Source organism: Periplaneta americana, chromosome 8 (genome assembly GCF_040183065.1).
Source record: "Periplaneta americana isolate PAMFEO1 chromosome 8, P.americana_PAMFEO1_priV1, whole genome shotgun sequence".
Lineage (NCBI taxonomy): Eukaryota > Metazoa > Arthropoda > Insecta > Blattodea > Blattidae > Periplaneta > Periplaneta americana.
This window is the reverse complement of record NC_091124.1, coordinates 169,539,326-169,566,018: the sequence shown is the minus strand read 5'-3', so window position 1 is coordinate 169,566,018 and position 26,693 is coordinate 169,539,326. Positions and strand designations below refer to the sequence as shown.

At 35.5% G+C, this 26,693-nt stretch overlaps 1 non-coding gene across 1 annotated transcript; it reads left to right on the top strand.

Moving 5' to 3' along the window:
- The first annotated feature begins 9,313 nt into the window (after positions 1 to 9,313).
- TRNAC-GCA (transfer RNA cysteine (anticodon GCA)) lies at positions 9,314 to 9,385 on the top strand. The gene has a single exon. It is a non-coding gene; the product is annotated as a tRNA-Cys (tRNA).
- The last annotated feature ends 17,308 nt before the right edge of the window (positions 9,386 to 26,693 follow it).

Sequence of the window (26,693 nt, the reverse complement as noted above, 5' to 3'; positions counted from 1 at the left end):
GGATTATGAGTACTTGTTAAATCATCTACATAAGAGATGTACAGGTAGGACCATAAGTCACGTTACCCCCCTAATTTGTTTATTTCACAACTATAGCTCGCGCAAGAAACGATTACCGAAAACCAATGGTGGCGTTGCTGTCTGTTTTGACGTGTGTATGTAGGCACGCCGAGGGGGGAGAGATGCGAGCCGATAGAAGTACTGTCTCTTCCAAAAAGATGAACAGATTAGGACATCGCTGTGCAAATAAAGAACGTAGCAAGAGAAAAATTCGAAGCTAATTAAACGCGCAACATATGTTTACGAATGAAATAATAATACCGTGCGATACAAGACACGTATTCACATGCAATGGAACAAACTAAAGTCGTAATGTAACTATCACAATGCAAGACTGATTCTATCGAGTCATTTCTCTTCCGATTGTACTCTTGAATATCATTCAAGTTATCTCGTGACCTTTCCTGTCGCCCGCTCTTCCTTATCGCAGTGTTTGATTCGCATTCCTTCCGTCGGTAATCCGTACTTGCGAGGCCTATAACTAACAACTAACGACTCATACATACACATACCTTACTTATCCAGAAGATTTGTGTCTGCACCGTCGTTATCATGTCATAAATGAATATGACGCCACGTTCGAAGACAGGTTTTGCGAAGAAAATCTTCTGTTATATTTCTGAATGCTTCTGCCACAGCAACAGCAGTTGATTAATTGAAAATGTTACAATGTTAAAAATATTAATATATTACAGGAGCAACGTGACTTTAAGAAAAGACCATTCGATATTCCAAGAGGTAATAGTAGTCACAGAAACAAGAAAAGAAGTCTAATGACATGCGTCATAAATTAATATCTTCCGAAAGATGAGGATTTATTAATCAACATCACAGGAGATTCTCAATATGATTTTCATTAAAATTAAAAAGCGTTAAGTATTCTGAGAGGTGATAGAAATCACCAAAACAAGAAAAAAGTCTAATAAACATGGGTCCTAAAATTAATATATTCCGAGATATTATTATGAGTACTTGTTCATGAACATCATAGGAGATGGTCATTGTGATTTCCTTTCAATAAAAAAAAAATCAGTATTCTGAGAAGTGGTAGTTTTATCAAAACAACGGGAAAAATATAATAAGCATGGATTCTAAAATCAAATTTTGTGCGACGCTAGGGCTTTAAAATTTGTATTGTAAGAACAGCATAACTTCTAATGTCAGCGCTTTGCTTGTTTCTCATTGGGTGTGCGTTAAACCAAAGGGTAACGAAGTGTGATTCTCTAAGACGTAGGGTAGAAAGATGCGTTACAATAAATGGAAATGACATTGGACATTTCTTATGATGTTGACGAACAAGTACTCGCATCTGGGAAGGTATTAATTTTGGGACCCATGTGTATTAGGCACTTTTATTTTGTTACGAATTCTAACAGAGAGAGGGAAAGAGAGAGAGAGAGAGAGAGAGAGAGAGAGAGAGAGAGAGAGAGTGAAGTATATTTGTACACGCTTTAACATCTGGTCATATCGCTTGTGTAAGATCTTTGGGTATATCAGTAGGCGGTGGATTGTTGTTGATATTTTGTTCCTTCTGTGTAGGGCCTGTTATATTATGGCTTGTATTCATTCAATTAAGAATATAAGAATATAAGAAATTTACTACATTGAGTCCATCACAGCAAAAAATTAATTTTCGTAATACTACAATGGAATTAGGAAAGCCCAGGATAAGAGAGAGGGTTTGAAATTGAACGGGTTACATCAGCTGCTTGTCTATGCGGATGACGTGAATATGTTAGGAGAAAATCCACAAACGATTAGGGAAAACACGGGAATTTTACTGGAAGCAGGTAAAGAGATAGGTTTGGAAGTAAATCCCGAAAAGACAAAGTATATGATTATGTCTCGTGACCAGAATATTGTACGAAATGGAAATATAAAAATTGGAAATTTATCCTTTGAAGGAGTGGAAAAATTCAAATACCTGGGAGCAACAGTAACAAATATAAATGATACTCGGGAGGAAATTAAACACAGAATAAATATGGGAAATGCCTGTTATTATTCGTTTGAGAAGCTTTTATCATCCAACCTGCTGTCAAAAAATCTGAAAGTTAGAATTTATAAAACAGTTGTATTACCGGTTGTTCTTTATGATTGTAGAACTTAGACTCTCATTTGGAGAGAGGAACATAGGTTAAGGGTGTTTGATAATATTTGGAGCTAAGAGGGATGAAGTTACAGGAGAATGGAGACAGTTACACAACGCAGAACTGAACGCATTGTATTCTTCACCTGACATAATTAGGAACATTAAATCCAGACGTTTGAGATGGGCAGGGCGTGTAGCACGTATGGGCGAATCCAGAAATGCATATAGAGTGTCAGTTGGGAGGCCGGAGGGAAAAAGACCTTTAGGGAGGCCGAGACGTAGATGGGAAGATAATATTAAAATGGATTTGAGGGAGATGGGATATGATGATAGAGACTGGATTAATCTTGCTCAGGATAAGGACCAATGGCGGGCTTTTGTGAGGGCGGCAATGAACCTCCGGGTTCCTTAAGAGCTAGTAAGTAAGTAATACTACAATGAAAAATAATAGCTTTTTAATTAATTGGATTGCTGAAACTTAAGGATGACCTGAAACACTAAAATTCTATAAAATGTGACTATTCCAAATTTACTTTGCAAACAAAAGTAATGAGTTCCAATATCAAGACAGACGGAAACAAAAAAATTAAGAAAGAAAGAAAAGAGAGAGAGAGAGGTAGTGAAGCAGCAGACTGCTGAAACCACTAATGGGTTCTATATTGTTTCATAATACGCGAAACCAAGCTAACGACAAAAAACTAAACTCTTCAACAGGACATCATGACTGACAAAGGAACGCCTTATATCAATATTCTCCCGAGTCAATAATAATGGAAACATTTTTAAAATACTAACTTCCTAACCTGAAACAATATGTAATACGCAAAGATCTATGAGAAGTATAGACCATTCGTTATCTCGTGAACCTACCTGCGCGTAAGGAGCAGAATAAAGTGACTGAGAAGCTTCCCTCCCTCGCTACGCTTCCTCTTGCAGCTATAATCTTTCCGCTGTAAGAAAAATCCTAATATAAACAATAGCACGTGACTGAAGTGAGGCTTCATTGGCCGCTGTTTGACGCCAGTACGTGTTCCCGCCCACTGTTGTACATTCTGTTTCATGTTTAACATTTGCCGTTACTTGTCAAGTAGACCTAACCTCCCTACTATGCATTCGTTTGCTTAGGAAACATTTACTTTATAATTACCGTAATTAAACCTAACTTAAGTTATTATATACATTTAAGACTATTTGTTTTTCTCCGCTTTTGAGAGAGTTTCCACTCTTATGTTTAATAACCACACACACCGAGGATGCAGAAGCCATACTTCAGTACCACGTGCTTACGTGAACAACAACGAGCTCAAGTGACGCCAGCTTGTTACAAGCACAGACTACCTCGGTATTACTGTTGGTATTCATCCGCGTTCATAGTACATAACAAAATATAAAAGTAGCTTTTCTTTTGCATATCGTTTTACATATGAGTGAAGTTACATGTTTCATCTCATTTAACAACTAGAATTAAATTTTTTATTTTCAAATAATACATGATGATAGTTTCCAAATACGGACTATATTTTCCTGCGTCGTGTGAGTGTTTCGACTGTGAGCCAGTCACTGATATGACAGCCACGTGCTTGTGTTTACATTAGGATTTTTCTTACAGCGAAAACAGTATAGCTACCTGACTTACCCCACACTAAGATTCTTATTATGAGCTACGGCGCACGTTTGCATTTGATTTCACGATATAACTAAATGACCTATACCTACAAACAAAGATGAAATCAATCTGCGTAACGAAAGGATTTGATGGTAACGGCATATGAATATGTATTATCATTATTATTGTTATTACTAGCTTAAATTACCCGGCGTTACCCGGGTTTTAAACGTTGGCCTATTTCTAAATAAGCTGTTTGTTAGACTTATCGGAGACCTCGGCAAGGGAACTATATAAAACCAAAACGATCTATATTTACTTATGTTTTCTCCTCCCTAGTGACGAATATTAAAGAAAGTGCCACTAATATCCAAAGAAACTGACTAATCGAAATAATTCCATCTCACCTATGAATAGAGTTTTAACAACATTAAGACCTTATGCTACAGGGATATTTAAGATATTTAACATTGTGATTGATGATAATATTTATCGCACCACGGCATTATGCATTATTAAGCCTTTCTGCCCACAATATATTTAATTTCCTTCAAGGCCAAACTACAATCTGTAACGGATGGATTCTATCAAATACATGGATTTCAGGGTGTTTTGCAGTAACGGAGACTATACTCATCAGAATTCACTCTCCTGGAGAAGGCAATGTAGAACACTACCACAACAGAAAATCATATTTTTCTATAAATGGCCAAGTCATTAGTGACCATAACTTATTAATAAGGGACGGGTTAACAGTAACAGTAAAATAGGCTCTATATTATTATTGCAATATTATAATATTCTAATGTTATCACAAATATTACTATAGCTTATAATAATTGCTTAAAATCGAATGGCTATAATAGCAATACGTGGGATAAAAACATAATCTTCTTTCGTTTTTCCAGTTAATATTGCCACTCATATTACGTTTCGCATAAGTTTTTGACACAAATTCTTGTTAGTGCATAATTTTGGTGAGTCAATATTTCGCAATAGTAGGTCTACTATGGCTACTCAATATTAAGTAAATTATGTGGTAGCAATCCTTGTAGTTTGAAAGAATTCTAGAATTCAGTTGGATAAAACAATCTGCTCACTATCTACAAAACTGCATCGAGGAATTCATAATACGGTCCTGGACTGCGTAAAGTTACTTATTGCATGAATTATCTAGTTTTAGCCTTCAAGATGTGTAACAACAATGTAATTTAATTTCGTGTTAAAATTTCCAAGGCCTCGTGAAAGTCTCTGTTGAATACAACAGACAATAATAAAGAACAATTGACTGTAGAAGATTTTGCATTTTAATATAATACATGAATATGTGAGGTATTTATTTTTATTTTTTATATATTTAATTAATTTAACTTCCATTTGCACAATTTTAATGTAGCCTATGTTCTTCTCCTGGTTATGAAGGTTAAATGTGTAAACTTTGGCACATATCGGTCAAAGCGTGTAGATTTGTATAGAGAACATACATACATACATACATACATACATACATACATACCCACATTCAATTTTATATATTAAGATTATTATTATTATTATTATTATTATTATTATTATTATTATTATTATTATTATTACTAGCCGTACCCGTGCGCTCCGCTGCACCTGTTAGAAATAAATATAAAGTAATTACATAATTAAAATAGGACGTTTGATCCAGGGAACAACTTTTACAACAGCGCAAGATAATCTGCTTCGCTCATTACCCAATTTTTTTTGCATTGCATTTATTGCATATATATTTTATGTATTTTAACACGATTCAATTGAGCATAGTTAAAATTTGAATTATAAAATAATGGAATGCTAAGCTAACGTACTATTACTGCATACTAAATCAATACACTCTCGTTGTTCGTTAATTCTCTGAGATTAAAATGAGTGTACATAAATATTATTTTAAGAAATACAGAAAACGAATGTACAAAATAGCCTATCAAATTTTCTGTGCATAAGAAGCTATTTTAATCTTGTCTGTCCTCGATTTACTCAGACGTTACTGTAATAACATTATAGCATTATGTCCATCTAGAGAAACTACACTTTCCAATGGTGAAATAATAATTAATTATACAAATCGGTTAATTTAGCTTCTGATATTGCTTCATACAAACACAGAAACTTTTTTGTAGGCTATGATTCATAGCTTTCGATTGTTGTTGACCAAGGCCCCTTATAGACGAAGTCATTTGTTTATTTCATTACACGGCCTTAGATGGCAGTTATTTTAATTTTAAAACTCATTTATCTCATTAAATATCAGTCCTATCAAATTTTTTCAAAGAATAAAACGTATCGGAAATGATTTTTAAAGAAATTTTTGTTATATCACATTTTTCATAAAAATCAATAATAAGCTAGATATTTCGATTTATTTAATTCAGGCCCCCTTATAACCCCCCTTTTAAATAATGTATTTTGAATGCTATATACCCTATAATCTAAGTTACAGCGAACTTAATTTATATTCCAATTTTCTTCGAAATCCGTTCAGCCATTATCGCGTGAAAAGGTAACAAACATACAGACAGACAGACATACAAACAAAAATTTCAAAAAAGCGATTTTCGGTTTCAGGGTGGTTAATTATATATGTTAGGACCAATTATTTTTGGAAAATTGAAAATTACCAGAAAAATTTCGGCTACAGATTTATTATTAGTGTCGTTGACGTCGTACAAAATTTTGTCCAATATTCTTTTGAGGAGATTAACTCCGTACGTAGATGAAATTATTGGGGATCATCAGTGCGGTTTTCGGCGTAATAGATCGACTATTGATCAGATTTTTTGTATTCGGCAGATAATGGAGAAAAAATGGGAGTATAAGGGTACAGTACATCAGTTATTCATAGATTTCAAAAAGGCATATGACTCGGTTAAGAGGGAAGTATTATATGATATTCTTATTGAATTTGGTATTCCCAAGAAACTAGTTCGATTAATTAAAATGTGTCTCAGTGAAACATACAGCAGAGTCCGTATAGGTCAGTTTATATCTGATCCTTTTCCAATTCACTGCGGGCTAAAGCAGGGAGATGCACTATCACCTTTACTTTTTAACTTCGCTTTAGAATATGCCATTAGGAAAGTTCAGGATAACAGGCAGGGTTTGGAATTGAACGGGCTACATCAGCTTCTTGTCTATGCAGATGACGTGAATATGTTAGGAGAAAATACACAAACGGTTAGGGAAAACACGGAAATTTTACTTGAAGCAAGTAAAGCGATCGGTTTGGAAGTAAATCCCGAAAAGACAAAGTATATGATTATGTCTCGTGACCAGAATATTGTACGAAATGGAAATATAAATATTGGAGATTTATCCTTCGAAGAGGTGGAAAAATTCAAATATCTTGGAGCAACAGTAACAAATATAAATGACACTCGGGAGGAAATTAAACGCAGAATAAATATGGGAAATGCGTGTTATTATTCGGTTGAGAAGCTCTTATCATCCAGTCTGCTGTCCAAAAATCTGAAAGTTAGAATTTATAAAACAGTTATATTACCGGTTCTTCTATATGGCTGTGAAACTTGGACTCTCACTCTGAGAGAGGAACATAGGTTAAGGGTGTTTGAGAATAAGGTGCTTAGGAAAATATTTGGGGCCAAGCGGGATGAAGTTACAGGAGAATGGAGAAAGTTACACAACACAGAACTGCACGCATTGTATTCTTCACCTGACATAATTAGGAACTTGAAATCCAGACGTTTGAGATGGGCAGGGCATGTAGCACGTATGGGCGAATCCAGAAATGCATATAGAGTGTTAGTTGGGAGACCAGAGGGAAAAAGACCTTTAGGGAGGCCGAGACGTAGATGGGAGGATAATATTAAAATGGATTTGAGGGAGGTGGGGTATGATGATAGAGACTGGCTTAATCTTGCTCAGGATAGGGACCGATGGCGGGCTTATGTGAGGGCGGCAATGAACCTTCGGGTTCCTTAAAAGCCATTTGTAAGTAAGTAAGTAAGTCGACCTGGTTGGCAAGTTGGTATAGCGCTGGCCTTCTATGCCCAAGGTTGCGGGTTCGATCCCGGGCCAGGTCGATGGCATTTAAGTGTGCTTAAATGCGACAGGCTCATGTCAGTAGATTTACTGGCATGTAAAAGAACTCCTGCGGGACAAAATTCCGGCACATCCGGCGACGCTGATATAACCTCTGCAGTTGCGAGCGTCGTTAAATAAAACATAACATATAACATTTATTATTAGTATAGATTATTATTATTATTATTATTATTATTATTATTATTATTATTATTATTATTATTATATTGGCATATGAAGATATTTCCCTTCTATTGATATTAACTAGAAGGCATGGCTAAACTCTCTGTTGATTTCTGTGTGTCGCGAAGTTGTCTAGTAGACATAAGGAAGAACAAATTTGAAAACTATGTAGGCCAGTCAAAATGAGTCGTTACGCTTATATTTTCTTCATAAGCTTAACGGCGTAAGCGTGCAGTACCTGTAAGGAATTGCTTAAGTGTAATCATAAGCATCACGGCATGTAGTGCATCGAGCTATACGCCCACCTGAAGCTCGCGCAGCCGCCATGTTGGAGTTAATTAAAAAGTTTCTCAGCGGGCGGCGTGACGCTCATGAGGAATTATTAGAACACCAGACAGCTACAGCGTTGCCAGAACAACGGTGAACAGTGGGATCATGTTGCAACAGTAGTCCTATATGAAGGCGTCGAACCTCAACTCGAGATCTGCCAGTGCTTTCCGTGTCAGTATTATGTTCGAAACTTTATAATTCACTGTCTCCATATTAAATACCTTTAACAGTAGCTATGTAAATCATCCTGACTGAAATACAATACTAGAAAGGTATCTGGATTGAAATTAGTCTCCAATTCGATTTTTTCGACCTCTGCACTATATTCGGAAATCCAAGCCCGAAACCCTTAGGCCTTGGTTTTTCTTAACCGACGCATACGACGTGCTAGATGGGAGGCTCAGTCATTTCCGGACCATGGTTCCTTATCTCAAATTGATACATGTGCCCTTCGCCATCATCCCTGAAAGTTTGTAACAGCACCTCGGAAACACCCTGTATATTATACTTATGTTAGATATCGTTAAATAATTATGTATCTGATGATGCCGTACAAGCGAAAACGTTAATACTTTTCTTTTAGTAACATGTTATAGCAAATGTTAATTTGCAGTAAGAATGATAGGCCTAAGTCATATGATTTAAAATTTTAAATAGCCTAAATGTCTTTCATAACTAACTTCAATTACTGGCTGACTGATCTAACTTACTGACTGATTGAAACTAACATGAATTTTTTATTGAGACTACTTCGGTACATCGCAATAATATGATATGCGTATATAATCACTTAGTGATTTAAGGCGGCGCTCATTTCGTCGGATCCCGGCCACTTAGTCACTCGTAGTGAGTGCACCTCTACACATTATTGTGTTGGACATTGTGCAATTGTGCATGAGGGTTGGCCACTAAAGGGAAACTAAGAGTTGGAGCTTAAACTGAGAGGATTCAATCCGGCATCGGAATTGGAATCCGGTGTGGCTTAGTGGATAGAGCGTCAGCATGCAGATCTGAAAACCCGGGTTCGAATCCCGGTGCCGGAGAGAATTTTTCTCCTCTCCACCGATACTTCATCATATGACAACGCAGAATTCCTGCACGGAAGGTACATCGCAATAATGTAACTTTTACACTTAGCTTAGGAATACCAATAGATAAACCGACAATATGCGTATAAAATATCGAATGGGAATGGTTCTAGATTAAAGTCATAAGTTTTGGCATGATAATTTGTCAGTTGATTGAAATAATGTGAAGAAATTCAAATTAGATAATATTGTCACTTTCTATCGAACTCCAGATCGTGTGAACGAATTGGGTAGAGAGAAATAAGGAGTGAACCACAAAATCTTCCTATTTTCAATTTGATTCTGAGTTGCTGTGTATATTTTATGCACTACATAAAAATCTCACCTCGAGAAGGGATGTGGGAAGCTATGAAAAATTCAATCATGGGAGATTGCCTCATGCGATTGCAGAAATCGCATAGAGAGAGATAGGGAGAAGATTTTTATGCACATATTTGTTACACAAAATAAAACGAGGCAGTCTTGGCAGCCGAGAATGGCGCCCCGGATGTAGCAAGTGACATCTTGAGACGTTTATCGATGACAGGAATCGAAATTAGTACTGGATCGACAGAATGCAGTTTCAACTTTCGATAGACAACTTCTTTAGTGAGGAGTGTGTTTCTTGAAATGCACGTATACAATACGCTTGATGATTGGAAATAGATTTTTATATTATGTATTTCTTTGCTGTGATCACTAGCCTATGTTCAAAAAATGCCTCCGTCTGTCTGCATCTCAATCTCAGGCTGTTTTATTAAGACAGCATAGCTCTCTCATTCTTAGTCGTTGTCAATATCTGTCTGATTTTGTATCTCTAATTCTTAATTTATTTCTATGAATCCTGTGTGTTTGTACACGTCATTTGACTCCATTTTTTAAGAATATAGAGTCAAGTAGGGCTATTATGATACAAAAAATCAGTTTATGCTGTAATTTTTCTATCACAGCAAGTAATGTGCTTCTTTATACATTTATGTTAGATTTGAAGTTAAATTATTTTTTATTTGTAATAATCACGCAGCGCATTTTCGTTCCCAAACAAGTCAGGAAAGTTATCGGTTAGTATATCCTGGAGTTTCAGGGATCAAACTTGAACCTTAAATACTTATGTCAGGACGCTACGAAAAGTGAAACCTAGTTAAATAGTCAACAAGGGTTAGGTCTTCTGTACTAGAAGAAAGTATTAAGTTAGTTATGAGAAAGTGAGGGAAGGAAGTTGAATGTAGACATTTTTTTTAAGTGAACTGAGAATAAGAGAAGGGAAGCAGAATGGAAGTGGATAAATCAATACAACTATGAAATCTGCATCGACATGGGGAACTATTAATAATGGAATTCCTCAAGGATCGATATTAGGTCCCCTACTTTTTCTAGTGTTTATAAATGATCTTTCCCCATTAATAAAAGATGTAGGTCATCCCATATTATTTGCAGATGACTCAAGTATAGTAATTACAGCCAATAACTCCAACACATTCCAATCTTCAACAGAGGAAATTCTCTTCAAAATATGTGACTGGTTCTCAGTCAATAAATTAGTATTAAATTGTAACAAAACTAACATAATTCAATTTAAATCCTGTCAAAATTACACCTCGCAAATTTCTAGCTCAATAATTAATAATAGACCCCTATTAGAAACAACAACAACCAAATTTCTTGGCTTAAAAGTCGATAATGTGTTAAATTGGAAAAATCATATTAAAGAAATTACCCCCAAATTAAATTCAGCTTGTTTTGCTATTAGATCTATGCAAAAGATAGTAAATATCAATACCTTAAAAACAATATACTTTGCATACTTCCACTCGGTAATGAGTTTTGGAATAATATTCTGGGGAAATTCCATAGATAGTAACAATATATTTCTATTGCAAAAAAGAGTAATTAGAATAATAATAGGTGCCAAATCTAGAGGATCGTGTAGGACTATTTTCAAAAAACTACAAATAATGCTCATGGCTTGTCAGTATATCTTTTCATTAATAATCTTCCTCGTATGTAATCGTGGAATACTTTGTAACTAATTCAACAGTTCATAGCATAAATACACGTCAAAAATTACTTTCATACTCCATTGGCAAGTCTACCGTGCTATCAAAAAGGAGTGCGTTATATGGCAGTAAAAATTTTTAATAGCCTCCCTATCAATATAAAAAATGAAACTCAAAACATAAAATTTTTAGGGCCAAATTAAAGAAGTATCTAATTTCTCACGCCTTCTATTCTGTAAGTGAATTCATGACATTCAATAACGCTTCATGAAATTGATACTAAAACTATGTGTTGTACTAGTAGACTATATTGTAAATCTCGTCTGTATATATTTCATCTAGACTGTGACTATAAATTAAGATTTTATAATAATATTAAGTTTTTTTACTTGTTCCATATTCTAGCTGTAAGCATGTATGAATACCGCGGAATGTTAATAAATACAATACAATATAATATAATACAATACAATACAATACAATACAATACAAGGATAGTTAAGTGAAAGTGAAGAGACATGAAAGACATAGTAAGGAGAGCCTTCAGGGTCACATTACGTCTGTGTTAAAGTTGTAAATAGTGTAAGTGAGGGATTGCTGACCCGAATACAGAAATGTGAAGAGTCAGCAGGACCAAATGTATTGAGAAATATATCATATCATCATATCATATCATATCATATCATATCATATCATATCATATCATATATCATATATCATATCATATATCATATCATATATATATCATATCATATCATATATCATATCATATATATATCATATCATATCATATATCATATCATATCATATATCATATCATATCATATATCATATCATATCATATCATATATCATATCATATCATATTTCATATCATATCATATCATATATCATATCATATCATATCATATCATATCATATATCATATCATATATCATATCATATCATATCATATATCATATCATATCATATCATATCATATCATATATCATATCATATATCATATCATATCATATATCATATCATATCATATATCATATCATATCATATCATATCATATCATATCATATCATATCATATCATATCATATATCATATCATATCATATCACACCACATCAAGACTTCATCATTGAATACTGTAGCCGCCTTACTGGGTCATTAGCATATTATTTATCTAATATTCCATTTCAATAACAAAACCAGAAAGTATCCTTTCTACTTATATTTATAACTAGCCGTACCCGTGCGCTCCGCTGCACCCGTTAGAAATAAATATAAAGTAATTACATAATTAAAATAGGACATTTGATCCAGGGAACATTCGTGTTTGATAGAAGGATAAATCGTTTAATATGTTACTTAATTTAAATTGTATTTAAAATATTAAAATGCGATCATTTTGATCCAGAGACCACTCATTTGGTGCAATGACAATTCCTTTAACATGTTTCTTATTTGTTATTACCAATTATTTTTGTAAAAGCGAAAATTAACAGAAAAATTTTGGCTACAGATTTATTATTATGTTTATATTATATTATATCATATTATGAAAAAGTGTGTTGATAACGGATGTACTCGAATTAGAAAGTTTTTAATTTGTTGTGGGAGCTCTTGAATCTCAGGAGGAACAACTTTTACAACAGCGCAACATAATCTGCTTGGCTCATTACCCAATTTTTTTGCATTGCATTTATTGCATATGTATTTTATGTATTTTAACACGATTCAATTGAGCATGGTTAAAATTTGAATTATAAAATAATGGATTGCTAAGCTAACGTACTATTACTGCATACTAAATCAATACACTCTCGTTGTCTCGAACTGCGACCGAGCACGAGCGCTGCTCATTCGGTCTCAAATTTTGTTAATACTACTGTATCTTCTTTTTATATTGCTTGTATTATTTTATTTGTATTTCTCTTTGTTTGTTTTGTAATTATATTTCTTTATTCTGTATATTTGAAATAAGTAAAATTGAAATTTAAATTGAAATTGTTCGTTAATTCTCTGAGATAAAAATGAATATGTTCATAAACATTATTTTAAGAAATACAGGAAATGAATATACAGAATAACCTATCAAGTTTTCTGTGCATAAGAAGCTATTTTAATCTTACCTGTCCTCAATTAACTCACAAGTTACTGTAATAACATTATAGCATTATGTCCATCCTGAGAAACTACACTTTCCAATGATGAAATAATAATTAATTATACAAATCGGTTAATTTAACTTCCGATATTACTTCATACAAACACAGAAACATTGTCTGTAGGCTATGTTTCATAGCTTTCGATTGTTGTGTCCAAGGCCCCTTATAGACGAAGTCATTTGTTTTTTATTTCAATACACCGCCTTAGATGGCAGTTATTTTAATTTTAAAACTCATTTATCTCATTAAATATCAGTCCTATCAAAATTTTTCAGAGAATGAAACTTATCAGAAATCATTTTTAAAGAAACCTTTGTTATGTAGCATATTTCACAAAAATCAATAATAAGCGAGATATTTCGATTTATTTAATTCAGGCTCCCTTATAATCCCCTTTTAAATAATGTATTTTGAATGCCATATAGCCTATAATCTAAGTTACAACGAACTTAATTTATATTCCAATTTTCATCGAAATCGGTTTAGCCATTATCGCGTGAAAAGGTAACAAACATACAGACAGACAGACAGACATACAAACGAAAATTTCAAAAAAGCGATTTTCGGTTTCAGGGTGGTTAATTATATATGTTAGGACCAATTATTTTTGGAAAATCGAAAATTACCAGAAAAATTTCGGCTACAGATTTATTATTAGTATATATGTGCAAGACTGTTTATCTAATAGAGTTGGCTCAGCGCTATTGATTTTCAGGAAACCATAATTATGACGCGCCCTGATAAATGTTTTCCGTTTGTCTATCAATTCTCTGTAAACCCCTCCCCTTTCTCGTAGCTCGCAGGCAACAAGTATTTCCAGCCTAAATGAGATTTTATCTCGAGGAGGGAGCCCTTCTCATCCTACTACTGCCACTTCAGGTCCCGGCGACGTCAAGTGGCAAAACTGAGTCCTCAGAGCTTGGCTCGCTCACGACAATCAGAGCCCGGGTGCAGAACATGAGGTCCATGGGATCGATATCCCGTGAATACGCGCTGCAGCTGCGAACCGTGAGATTCGAAACTTCACTGGAGAAGTGCGTAATCCGGATTAGAAGTGATAAAGAGTGAGAGTAGCAAAGAAAGAAAGACAGAAAACGAATTTGATTAATGAATGAGTAAAAAGTGCAAGAAATAAGGATAAATAACGAAAACGGGAAGAAAGGAACAGGCAAAAACAACGTAGGGATATAAAAATAAAAGAGCAAAGGAAAGGATATAAGAAAATAATAAAGAAAGCGTTACGTAATGAAAAAGATTTTTTTTTTTTTTTTTGCATAAGGGGTACACCGGTAGAATATCGTCGTTGATTTTATGAAACCTCTCTTATACCGAATTTTGCACACCTCTACTCCCTCTTACTTATCTGTCCGATTCCACAGTCTTTCACGGTATCATAACTTAAATACCCGGTCACAATATGATAAAACACTAGAAATACCACTCCACACATCATCTCTTTATTTTTCATCTTTCACTGTTGCTACTTCTCGTCACTGGAATTCTCTGCCGCCTGAAGTAAAGGGCTGCCGAACTTTAATTTCTTTTAAATGTAAATTAGAAAAATATTTTATGATGAGTTGCCAGACCTAACGCGTTGCAAATATTTAATGCAATGTGTTCCACTGTCTTTATTTTTTTTTCTTATTTTTATTATATTGGCAATTTTGTATTTCTCACAGCATTTGTTTACAATTACCCCTGTTTACAATTACCCTCATCTACCCTATATTTTCTCTTCATATGAATGGATATTCTAAAATACGTCCCAGCTCACCACTAATTTTTCACTATCATTCATTCGAAGTGCATCGTATTTGTCTACTACCACTTTAATATCGCATAACTCGTGATTACAAATGAAACGAGTGGTTTTACAGGTCTGTAGCTCCTCTCAATGACGAATTAATACTGAGAGAGTCCGCGCGATACGGCTAGTTTTATACGCAACTTAGGCGCCCTCATACACGTAGCAAGAGGAGTTGGCGTCATTGGTCGTAGTCACACAACTTACTTTGGTTCATGGCCTAATAACTAATAATCATTCTACTGTGGCTCATAGTAAGCCAGCCGTGGCGAAAACGTCATCGTACGCCGAGCCACTGTGTAATCTGCAACTTGCATAGCACCTATGGAGAAAGGCGGACATCCGAAGTGGAAGTGAAGCAACTGTCTGACTTATTAACGGATTTTCATTTTCCTTACGTGAAGCACTTAAATACAATTATATACAGTATAAGGTTACAAACTAATGTTTAGTACGTGTAACGAAGAAAGAAATGAAGAATGAAACATAGAACACATCACAACCAAAAATTAACTGTCTTTAGAATGTCTCTGCGACAGAGTTTCAAAATCAGGAATGATGTCACTTACTGCCAGTCGTAGTTGATCACGAAGGTATTTGTCTGTCAGTCGTGATCTAAATTTGGTTTTTACCTATTTTCATTGTTGAAAATAATTTTTCAAAAACGTAAGTTGTAGCGAACATGGCTTCAAAAGAGAAAGCGAAAGAACGAAGCTTCGGATATTTATTTTTGACAAAGATTTGAAATGTTCAACATTTGTCACGTCCTTACATCTAGCTTTCACATAACATCACATTGTAAATATGTGAGTTTAAATTGAAGATCTAACCGCATTATTCGTACATCTGCTGAAAAAGGATCGATTTAGTATTTATTTATTTAACCTGGTAGAGATAAGGCCGTCAGGCCTTCTCTGCCCCTCTACCAGGGGATTACAACTATAATATTAACATTAAAATTACAATTAAAATTAAATTTACAATTACAATTACAATAAAAATTAAAGTACGACAAGATTACCTGATTAATGAAAGCTAGACATTTTATCATAGAAGTTAAGAACAAAGAATATTTTTGTATTTACTGAATTACAAATTAAACCTACAATAACAAAATTCTATAGTGATGAAATTACCGGATATTGAAATATTTTGTGATAGATTAAGAGAACTATTTACAAGAAACCATGTCTGAACGAGTCTCAAGTGCCTAGTAAGTTTGCGTTTGAATTCAGTTTTATTTCGACAGTCCCTGATGGTGGCAGGTAACGAATTCCAGAGTCTTGGCAGGGCTATTGTGAAAGAGGTGCAGAGATAATAATAATAGTAATAATAATAATAACAATAATAATAATAATAATAATAATAATAACACAACCTTTTAATGTTTCATCAGTAACATGTAGTATAATGCCGTTTTATGTTATACCGTCGTTTTCTCGTAACACTTGTGAACAAATCATACATTGAATATTCTCATTGACATTGGCCTGTATTCGAGAGAGACATTGCGACGATACGCCACTCGCAGATCAGAGACAAAATACAAATGGAACGGAGTTTGACACCAGTGAGTAAGAGGGTGGGGGTTATGGGAGGTAGAAAGCATAGCTATCATTGCGAGCCACAATGTGCTCGTGAGTCGCATTTTCGCCACGGCTGCAGTAAGCATTTGAAATTCTGAAATTTTTGTTTCTCCGCGGATCTCGAAATGGTTGCCCATAATCGGTGCAGGGAAAGACTTAGCCTATTCTAGTTAAAAAAAAAACAAGCTAAAGAAATAAAGAGAAGCAAAAATTGAGGTAAAAGAAAGAAGTAAGCTACTACAGAAATACAAATTCGTGGATGGAAGAAATGGAACGTGGAGAAAAAAGGGAAATAACGGATGTAAATTAAATGAAAACCGAAGATAAGGAACAGAAAAAGCGTAGGTGCAGAGAAGAGGAATAAAAGTAAATAAAGGAACAGGAAAGAAATGGTGAAGAAGGATCAAAAGAAAGAGGAAAAGGAGGAATAAGAAAATATAGGAAAAGTAAATAAATAAGAGCTGGAATGACCAAGAAAAAATAGTAGAAGATGGTGAAAACATGTGGAGGAAGAGGTACAAAGAGACAGGAAATGAAAACTCTGGTAAAAAGAGGAAGGAAGAAGTATAATAAAATAAGCGATAATAGAGTATCTACGAGAGAAAGGAAGTAAAGTAGACGAAAGAGAGTGAGACATCATTGTAACCGGCATGAGATTTAGCACAGCAAGACCCGAGGTGCTGTGCGGGAGGTCCTGTCGCACATAAACTAAAGTAAATAATGTGGAAATCTTCCAAGATAAATCACGGACACAGATTTTTTGTCATTGACCCGGTTGAAGGAAGATGTTTTATGTCTGGAACAAGAAGAATAATCTGGCAGAGGACTCGAGTGGACGGGCCGCCCATGCTTCAGCTCAGCAGGTGTTTGCAAAGTTTTCCACGGCAAAAAAACAAACTCCGCTCCAGTAGCACGAGGCAGGCGCTGAGGGTTGAGGGGAGGGGAACAGACTACTATCACTACTATGACGTCAGCAGGTGCCCGAGCTCATAAAGTCCTCACAGCAGCGCGGGCCAATCGGGAGTCGGAGCATCCGTGACGTCATGTGATTAATGGCATCTCCCTCGTCCAGGGATTTTTGCAGCGATCGTCGTGCAGAAGGAATACACAGGACTTCGGATAGTCTGTGCATGTCACATTGTAGCCCATATACCTTGACAGATCTCTGCGATGTCATATTCAGCGTCAGAGATTAATTTTTATTTCATGCGTTTTGTGAATCTTCCATAAATAGCGCTTACATTTTAAAGGATGAGAACAATAATTACAATTACAACCGCTTGACGGCTAAGGGTACGTACACGTTGGAGCTACGATAAACGATGAAAGAAACGACCTAGCGACGCTTTGGTATTATCAAAGAATCAAGTGTTCATATCGGAGCAATGAGGACGAGGGAAGCGAACATTTTGATTTATCAGTAGAAGATAGTCTATACTAGTGGCGGGGAGATTATGAACGAGTCGTTCATAATGAACGAATCATTGAATCGAACGAACGAATCATGATTCAGTAAACGAAATAAATCGAGTCCTTCCTGAATCGAAAGTTGAATCGAACGTCTTCTCGGTTCTCACTCGTTATGAATTGTTTTCTATATTGAATCTTCTGAATCCAGGTTCCTTATCTGTCCGCTCAGTAGCAGACGTCTAAGGGTAGGTACAGGTTGGAGCAACGATAAACGATAAAAGAAATGACCTAGCGACGCTTTGGTATTATCAAAGAATCAAGTGTTCATATCGGAGCAACGAGGACGCGGGAAGCGAACATTTTGATTTATCAACAGTAATCTCACTAGACGTTTTGATTTATCTAGACAAAATCAAAACTCGAGTGGGATTTAATTGACTATTACACGATTAGAAGAAAGTATATAAAAATTAGAAGTAACGAAGTACTCCAATACAATAAAATATTAATTGACTTACGAAAATACAACTGTCTTCAAATAATGTATTATTGTACCATCTCAACATTACAAATATTGCGCTAGATGCATGCTAGATGGCAGTAGTGAGCAATGCCTTCTCGTCGAGAAGTTCTCGATCTATTATACACGATGGCAATGTTACTAGTCAAGAAGGCTTTGTTCATTCAGTTTCATTTTTATTAAAATGCAACATTCCACTTCAATTGTCCGAATCCCAGTAATCAACGTCACTTGACAGATGATTTTCAATAAATCTTAATATTAAACAATCTCTGATACGTGACTATCCATAATATCATATAGCAGAAGCTATAACATAACCTAACTAATATACACAAGTGTTAGAAAAGTTTTAATTAACGACGATGACATAAAAACTAAACCTGAATAATTATTGAATGTACAATTTTCAAATTTGAATGTGGTTGGTGGTTCAATTGATGTTATATTGGACGTGTGCGTAATAGAAGTGGAACTCGTTGATTTAGGCCTACATGGTGTATTCAACTTATTCAGGATTTCCGAATGAATAATTTTAAAAGGAATAATTATTGAATGTACAATTTTCAAATTTGAATCTGGTTGGTGGTTCAATTGATGTTATATTGGACGTGTGCGTAATAGAAGTGGAACTCGTTGATTTAGACCTACATGTTGTATTCAACTTATTCAGGATTTCCGAATGGTGCTCTTCATTTATTTGTAAATCGGAATTCAGAAGATGCATAGGTATGATCAGTGATTTTTATTAATTCTTGTTCTTGAATGCCAATGCGAGTCATATTTGAAACTGCTGTGCATCGATTGGAGTGGTTTGTTTATATATATATATATATATATATATTATTTTTGACGTCCAGACCAGCGCAGTTTCAAATTTTGGCAAACAAAGAAACAAATGCTAGGGACGCGGTAAAATTAAACAAATGCTAGGGACGCGATAAAATTAAACAAGTGCTAGGGACGCGATAAGCAGCCATGATTGGTTGAAATACGTCCTTTCGTACCGTTTTATTGGTCAAAAGTAGTATGACGTAGTAAGACTGTAATAGTCAGTAGAAGATATTCTATACATCCACTTAATGAAAGAAGATATATAGGAAATATCAGCAGCTAGGTTCAAGGTTAATATAACTTAAATACGTACAAAATTGAACCCGTTTCTCATCCCAAAGGTAGTATAAATTCGTTGTGCTGTGATTGGTTATTGTGATCACATAATGTATCACGAATAAATACACAACTGATCAATTTACCAATATCTACAACAATTAATTAAATATGCCGAAATAATAATAAATATATTAATATTCGGATATATTGATAACCACCGGTCATTATACAGATCAGTATTATCTTAATCAGAGATCATATGAACTACAAGAGCGAAGAAAACGGAACTTTTCTTTTTCGTCGCTTTTATCGTGTATCTTCGTTTTTATCGTTACTCCAATACACACACCTCGATGACAATGCCTGCTTCAATTCTCTCTGACATAGCATCGCTGCTTCTTTTATCGTTTATCGTCGCTTCAACATGTACGAACCCTAAGACGCAGCTCTAACTCAGCTTGAAGCCATAATCCTGATTTCGAATTTCATCTGGAGTATGTTTGTTGCTAATGTTAGTTTCTGTTTTATATTGGGTAAAAACTCAGCGTCGTACGCCTACTCACATTCCATTATGTTTCCGAATCGCCTTAGATCGATAAAGTCCAATTATATAAATTCCAAGGTTCTAATAATTCAGCCATTTTTTAATGTTCTATTGTTTATCATGATACAACCAGAAGTCGGAAAGTAGTTATTACTAGACTTCGTTGAATTGCCACACGCAGCATGCTATCAGGTTGCCGATGTACGGTAGTATAGAGGAGGTGGGCGACCGCCCGGTCTCGTAGTATAAGCAGTTCATGTTAAGAGATGTGACCGGTCCAAATAGATAGAGCAACTACAGCTAATGTATATCTATGTAAGCACTTGTTTTTGCATTACTGCGGTTGGAATAGTCAAAGCTTAACATTTGTTCAGTGCAGACAAGAATTCAATCAAACATACTACAATGAGTGTTGCTGTTCCAAACAATTGTCCCTGGAATACCCTTACCCCCGCAGCCAGTCTTAACTGGTTGAAAAACGTGGTTGGATGCTGTTAATTATTATGCAGAACATTACGGCAAAATAATGGAGGTAATTGATGAATTGGATAGCACAGACAGTTCCGCTGTTGCAGCTGTAAAATCATTGCCTTCTGAACATCTATTGGAATATATTCTGTTCATTGATTCTAATTTTAAAATGGTGTCCAAAAGCATCGCCCTGTTAGAATCGTCTAAACTACAACTCTCAGACGCCCTTAATATAGTGAATAAATTATCACAAACCGTTATCCGAAATAACAATTCACTAATTTTAGAAAAAGTGAAATGTAAGTTGAGAAACATTATTGCTGAAAATTCTGCCTATTCACAACTTCGTATTATAAATGATGTACTATCAGGTCACGACAAGACATCTGAAGTTGGTGTACTAAAAACTAGTGACTTTCCGTTCTTCAAATATCCACCTATCACATCGTGTGATGTTGAACGTACATTTTCCCAGTATAAAAACTGTTTGAGTGACCATCGGAGGAGGTTCACTTTGCAGTTGCTCAAAATGTACGTAACTCTTTACTGCAATGAACATATTCAAGGATGATGTGAGTATATTACATTAAATTTTAAGAGTTAATACATCTCACTACAAAATAATTGTGTGTTTACATGTTTAGACATTTCTTACTTCAATGATCATTCAATATATTTCTTGAATGCAGGATATAGGTTTTATTGTAACCGTAGTATACTGCTCATTGTTTATATCAGAGGCATACTCGATCCTTTGCACGTCCCCGTCTCATACAATCTATACCGCGTGCGCAGTAAACCTTAGGATTGTCGTGGCAATTCCACGAAGTCTAGTTATTACAAATTCGAATACGCCTTGCTGCAACGGTGTATGTAAACTCGCTTAAACTGAAATGAGCAGTGTTCATTCTCCGCTATCTTACATGGTTTAAACACATGGTATTTTTTCTGACGAGTTTAAAAACTATGTACGTGGTAATGAACTTCAAATTCTCTGTTCATAATAAGCCAGGTGAAGAAGTTGTTCAGATCAACAAAGTCTTATGTGCACTCCCTACTGATTACACAGCGTTGCACGATCTCGTAATTCATGTATTTTAAAATAGACATTTTTCTGGAAAATATTCGTAACACAGCAAAACGTTATTTGTCTCTTTTTGTTGCTCTTTACTAAAGGAATCATCCACCAGAACTAATGACATTACTTAGGTTCACTTTGTATAATAAAAGATCTGTATAAGTTTAGTAAACATATTCCTACGCTTTCCATTGTTTTGTGCAACGAACAATACCGGCAAGGACCCAACTACTGATAGGCGTATGCGCATGTATAAACTTATACAGTTGGCTCACGAAAGAAGTTAGTATAGGCCTATTCATCTGCAAAACACTATTGTACGAAATGGTGATTTCTATTGGAGTCGTGCACAACCGGTTACGAAAAATATTGTAAATTTATTTCAACTCAACAATGTAACCTTTATTATCTCAGCAATAATTCCTTTCTACAATTCACCTTAAACGCTCTCGTCAACAATGGGATTTTACACTCAACACAGTATTCGTTATAGCACTCCACTGACGACAATGACAATTTACTTGGACTATTACGAACAACAATGAACTGTTAATTTTATCTAATGTTCTCAAAGCACTATTTACAAATCAGAACTGTCAGTTCTCAGTTCACAGTTCTTCTAGCTCAGTCACTCGAGTTCACAGTATCTCGAACCACAGACCTTCAGAGACAGTCCACTGTACTCGAACTCAGGTCCCTCCAACTGCGGTCCACTGCACTCGAACTCAGGCCTTCGGATGCTGACACAGTTGCGGACGCACACTCAAGTCGAACTCCGGTACACAAGACTGGCTGGCTTGCTCTGTTCACTGGCTTACTCACTGAATGGCTGAATAAACTGAAAACTGCTCAAGTTCGCTCGCGTTTCTTCTTTTATAGCTAAACCATAGTTACGAGAAATTTCTACGGGTGTCCTCTCGAATTATCTGGATATCTCCACTTCGACGGACTACTCTAGAAGATTCGGGAGGGTCCGTTCCCCCTTCACTCCGCAAGTAGCAGCTGCGCGCGCACCCTCCCCTCGCCGCGTTGACGTAATACACCCCCTCTGCCCTTCAGCATGCAGATGCTCGCCGTACCAGCATTCCGTCTGCCGCGCGCCCTGTCGGACGCGTGTTCGAACCCCGTTGCAGCTGTCACAATATAAATTATATATTACTATTGAACGCTTGGCGCTATAGTCAATATGCAAAGCACTTCCGTCTCGCGGAGTATCTCAAGTTCGGTTTAACGAATATTCGAGTTGTTTCTCACTCTTTGTGGGTGGACGGCAAAGGTAGACCACATTGAGCCATGCAGGAGTTACAAGCGAGAACGTGATTATCATCGTGTAGTGCTACCATTTAATTGATAATTCTTCTTCTCTTACTACAACAAATCAATGAATCATAGATCGATCCATTCATCCATCCTTTCATCCATCGACTCATTGATTCATTCATACATGGATTCATTGATTGATTCATTGACTCATTCAGTGATTCACTGATTGGTTCATTTATTCATTCGTTCATTCATTCAGGTATTACAGATGGTATCGTTAAGCGCAAAACATATTTTCTTAAAAATGATTTAGTGATGAAATAATGCATCTCCTTAAAGTAATTAAAAGACGTTAACAATACTGTTTTGGAGGTATACATTTTGAGTTTAAAGTGTAAACGTTACAATAGGATCTATGTACTTCTTTTCTCTTCTATTTACTAAGTAATTGTAATTTATTCTATTCTTTACAACCAGATTTCATATTATGCATTACACTCATTTCCTTTGTTGCTATAGGTGTCCATTTCTTCGTCTATATATGTTAAGAAGATAAACGAGATATAATGTGTTTTAACTTTACCGTTATGGAATGCAAGGGAGATATAATATGTTTTAATTTTACCTATATTGAATGCACAATTGTTAAATGTTAAAGTAATGTGAAATTACTTACGGAGATGATGTTCGTCCACTGCTACCAAAATTAGGATTAAGCTGTATAGAATATGCTTGATACATTGACGTTTACTGGCTGTATTAGTCGATCATCTGAAAGAAACTAATCGATTTGTATGTGGCACATTATATTTCGTTTTAAACATTTTAATACCAGTGGCGTAGCGTCAGGGGAGATTTTGAGACTGAGTCTATCGACGGAAAAATATAAAATAACATATAAATAAATAAATAAATAGACTACGATAGTTTCCAACTCTTTGGTCGGCGGGAAAAGACACATAAGTCAAAAAAGTCGATTTTTCTGTTGTGCCTAATCACATAAGTCTAATATTTTTTCTAATTTTTGAAATAATAAATTTTCTTGTATTTTAAATTGAAAAGAGTCTGACTTTAACATACATGAATTTCATTATTATACTTATATTCAGTTAAAAGTAAATTAAAAAGAAAGTCTCACCTGAAAAATTATTATTTTTTTACTTGTGTACTTTTTCCCGCCGACCAAAGAACGTATGTGCATGTGATTTGGCAGTCTTAAAATTATTTGATGCGCCAGTACAGTCGAGTAAAGATTGGAACCTTCCCAGTCTCATAGAAGTGTGAGTTATGTAGCTTTCCATATTGAATTTTAACCTGCCCGCTGAAGGAAGACAGGGTTTATTTATTTTCCATAAATGGCATAAGACGCAGCGTCTGAGACAGAATGCTGTTTTTGAGGGTTTCGTCTTTAACTACTACCTGCTCTCTTGAAATGACAATGAGGGTGGGAAACGGTCGGCTGAAAACGCTAATATCCTTCACTCACTGACCTAGTTTCAACTGTTAAATAAATATTCCGATTTTAGTTGTTTTGGAAGTATGGACGATTCTATTGATTTCGTTGATATTGATTAAAAACGCAGTTTTCGACACTGTCTTACGAAAGAAAGTGCGAATTAAAAAGTAAAAGACCAACCCCTAAACTTGGCATTATCTTGTACAGTAGTTTGCAAATTAATCCGAACACGATATATTTTTACATTTTCTGTCTTTGTTGGCCTCACAGCTGCTCATACCGCTTTAATTGACATCTGTAGTACGTGTAACTCCATTGTTGAAGGTCTGTCGTTATTATTTTTTTTATAATATGTGACATTTTGCCTATCGTTTTGTACTTATAAGCATTTCAGTTGTGTTGAAGACTTCATACTGCAATCCTGTGTACATTCTGTCGTCTTCACAAATGGATACTTTTGCCTCTCGTTTTGTACTTATAAGCATTTCAGTTGTGTTGAAGACTTAACACTGCAATCCTGTGTACATTCTGTCGTCTTCACAAATGGATACAACTCCACGAAAACGGTCTAAAATTATAACAATACCAGAGCATTCTTCTATGGCACAGAGGCAAATTGCTGCAGAATGTCACATCGGTTTGGCTACTGTTAATTCGATCATAAAACGATACAGGGAGACTCGATCCATCACACCCCAGAAAAAAGGAAACTGTGGCCGGAAAAGGAAGACTTCACCTGCAGATGATCGTTTAATTGTGAGGAAAAGTAAATTAAATCCTAGACTAACTGCTGTCGACTTAACCCGCGAGTTAATGGCTACCACTGGGGCGAATATTCACGTCACAACAGTGCGGCGTAGGCTTTTGGAAGCTGGACGAAGGGCTCGTAAGCCTATTAAGAAGCAACTGCTAACCCCTGTTATGTGCAAAAAACGCTTAATGTGGGCAAAATTACATCAACACTGGACAGTGAATGACTGGAAGAATGTACTTTTTTCAGATGAGTCTCACTTCGAGGTCTACGGCCACCATGTTTCTTACGTACGGAAAGGATCCAAAAAAGTTAAAAGCAGCTCATCTCCAACAAGCACCCTAATACCCCCCTAAAGTAATGTTTTGGGGTTGTTATACACATGAAGAGCCTGGAGCATTAATACCTATCAAGGGAATGATGAATTCTGACAAATATATTCACTTACTGGAAACCAGAATCGTACCCCAGCTGCAAAAATAATTTCCGGATGGCAGAGGTGTGTTCCAACAAGACCTGGCATCATGCCATACGTCTCGAAAAACTACAGAATTCTTCAACAAGAAGAATATTCAGGTACTCCCCTGGCCAGGCAACTCATCCGACATCAACCCCATTGAGAACTTGTGGTCAATTTGCAAAAGAAGAATGAAAAAAATGGATTGTTCTACAAAGGAGAAGATGATTTCTGCCCTCATTGGTGTATGATTTCGCGATGAAGAAATGAAGAATATTTGTGGGAAATTAGTGGAATCCATGCCAAATCGTCTCAGATTTCTTATTAGGAACAAGGGAGGCCACATAGATTACTGAGTTATGTCTTAGATCCTTTTTTTTTATCCCGTTTGAGTGTTTTTGCATAAGTAATTACGTTGTTCGGATTAATTTGCACGCTACTGTATTAGAAGAGACAAAAGCGAACGTTTCAAACATGATGATATGACAAATGTAATTGGTTAACCGGCAGTCATACTCAATATAAATTATATTGGTTAATATGTCTATTGTTTGGGGGCGAAAAAGAGTGGAGTGAAGAAGGAATACCAAGTGTAAAGAAAGTAAAGGAAAGCATGGAAATATGAAGCGTCTAAAAGACACTCTCATAATAGGAAATCGTTTCAACTACTGGGTA